We start from the raw sequence: 2,930 nt of genomic DNA on the forward strand, positions 1-2,930 counted from the left end.
TTTTTTGATAAGAAAGTTTTAGTTTTTTCTACCTCGTCTAAATTGGTGCCAAAGATTAACATATCATCCACTTATAAACAAATCATAACACCATTTCCATTATGAAATTTACTATAAATGCACTTGTCAGATTCATTTACTTTGTATCCATTAGAAAGCAAAAATCTATCAAACTTTTGGTACCATTGTTTGGGTGCTTGTTTTAACCCGTATAAGGATTTAGTCAATTTACACACTTTATGTTCTTGCCCTTTGATAACAAATCTTTCAGGTTGTTTCATATACACCTCTTCATCTAACTCTCCATTTAGGAAAGTAGTTTTAACATCCATTTGATGGATTACGAACTTATAGATAGAAGCTAGTGCCAAAAGCACTCTTATGGATGCAATTCTTGCAACAGGTGCATAAGTATCAAAGTAGTCGATACCTTCTTTTGTGTAAATCCTTTGGCAACAAGTCTAGCTTTGAATTTATCAATGGTACCATCAACTTTCATTTTATTCTTAAAGATCCATTTACAACCTATTGGTTTGGATCCAGGTGGGAGGTCTACCAATTTCCAAGTTTTATTCCCCATGATTTAGTCCATTTCCTCTTGGATGGCTTCTTTCCAAAAGGAAGAGTCTTGAGACTTTATTGCCTCTTCATATGTGTTTGGGTCACTCTCTAAACTGTAGCAAATTGGTTCATAATTGTTACTGGAATCATTTGTACCTTCTACAAGGAACATAAAGAAGTCTCGACCATAATCTTTTTCTTTTCTGGCTCTTTTACTTCTTCTAGGTTCTGAACATGTCAAAGTATCATTATTAGATACATTATTTTCTAGGCTTTGTACACTAGAACATAAAGTTTCCTTGGGATGTGGAATTGAGTTAAATCTATTTTCTTGAAAAATTGCATCTATTGACTCAATCTCTTGACTCAGTCACTGTGTTAATAGGATATGAGTCATTAGATTCAACAACCATGAATCTATAGGCCTTGCTATTTTCAGCATAGCCCAGAAATACACTTTCAATTCCTCTTTCTCCCAATTTGTTCAAGAACCTTAACAATTGCTCTACCTCCCCAAACTTTTATATAGTTAAGATTGAGTTTTCTTTTCTTCCAGAGTTCATATGGGGTTATCTTGTTCCTTTTATTGGGAACTCTATTTAGAAAATAACATGTAGTTAGCATGGCTTCACCCTCAATAACCTATAGATAAACCAGAATAGGATAACATGACATTCACCATTTCTTATAATACCCTATTTTTCCTTTCTGCAATTCCATTTTGTTGTGGGGAATATGGTGCAGTTGTTTGATGCACAATAGCAGTGGACTCAAAATACTCAGGATGATAGAACTCTCCTCCCCTATCACTTCTAAAACACTTAATAAAAGTTTCATGTTGAAGTTCTACTTGTGCTTTAAATATTTTAAATTTGTCAAAAAGTTCATTCTTAGAGTGCATTAAATAAACATAACAAAATCTAGAGTAATCATCAATAAAAGTGACAAAATACTTTTTACCACCAATTGTAGGCCAACCATATAAATCGCATACATCAGAGTGAATTAAATCTAATACCTTAGAACTTCTTTCAACACTTTTAAAAGGTTGTCTTGTAATTTTAGTTAGCATGCAAGTAGTAACACCTATACACCTTGAGTGATCTCCACGCGCCCCGTAAGATCCTCCTAACATAGCTCCAGTCAGGCGTTCCCGTCTACATTCCCATCCACATGGTACGAACCGGTAGGATTGTCTTGACTCTCATCTGAGGGCAAAGCCCAGATTTCCACAATAGTTGTAAAGGGTCACCAACCGAAATTATCAGTTAACACATAACATTTAAGTTTTTGAATGCACAAAATAACCTTTCCACTAAGCATGCACCTTAAAAGGATTTTCCATATGCTAAAAGTTCATATAATACTTGCCAAATGAAAATGAAGTCAAAATAAGTCTTAAATCAATCAAGTAATAAACAACTTGTCAATCCATTGATGAACCAATTGAGCAATCCATCATCTAACTCAAAATAAGAATTTCCACTATGCCAATCGATTGGGAAATCGATTTGGATGAAGGGTTTTAGTGAAAACTGAACTCTGGGCTTAAATCAATCGATTGGGAAATCGATTGAATGAGTAACTGAGCCCCTGTGTTAAAGCCAATCGATTGGGAAATCAATTTCCTGAGGGTTTTTCGTGAAATCTGTACTCTGGGCTTAATTCAATCGATTGGGAAATCGATTGAATGAATAGTTGAGCCCCTGTATTAAAGCCAATCGATTTTGTCAAAATGGCTGAGCTCCTGTAATAAAGCCAATCGATTGCCAAATCGATTTTGAGGAATAGTTTTTAAAAGAATCGATTTGGGAATCGATTTCTCTGCAGGTTTTTCTTAAAACTACATAAACTAACTCAATCACATTCACACCCAACACCAAAACATAACACTTAGCAATTACCACTCAATCACCACGACAACGTGAGTTTCGAAATAGTTTTACAATCAATTTCACTTACACACAATTTGTTCCAAAACATCGACACTTAGTACAATCATCACAATCACAATGACCTCTCAAGTTCAAACACTCAATCATACACTTGAATCAAACACGACTCGTGTGTTAAGCATCCTAATGCAATGCGTATATGCCAAAATGCATGGACTCGAAATTCCAAACCAAAACCCTACTCGAAGGGCCGTAAATCATAATTGTACCGCCTATCGCAGGCTAAAGTACCAATTACCGAGGTGCCACCTATCACGGGTCTGCACGATTTACTAAAAAGCGTAAACCATAAACGTACTGCCTATCACGGGCCCGTACCATTTACCGAGGTGCCACCTATCACGGGTTTGCACGGTTTACTAAAAGGAACGTAAATTGTAAATGTACCGCCTATCACGGGCCAAAGTACTATTT

The sequence above is a fragment of the Cicer arietinum genome, chromosome 5, assembly GCF_000331145.2.
Source record: "Cicer arietinum cultivar CDC Frontier isolate Library 1 chromosome 5, Cicar.CDCFrontier_v2.0, whole genome shotgun sequence".
Lineage (NCBI taxonomy): Eukaryota > Viridiplantae > Streptophyta > Magnoliopsida > Fabales > Fabaceae > Cicer > Cicer arietinum.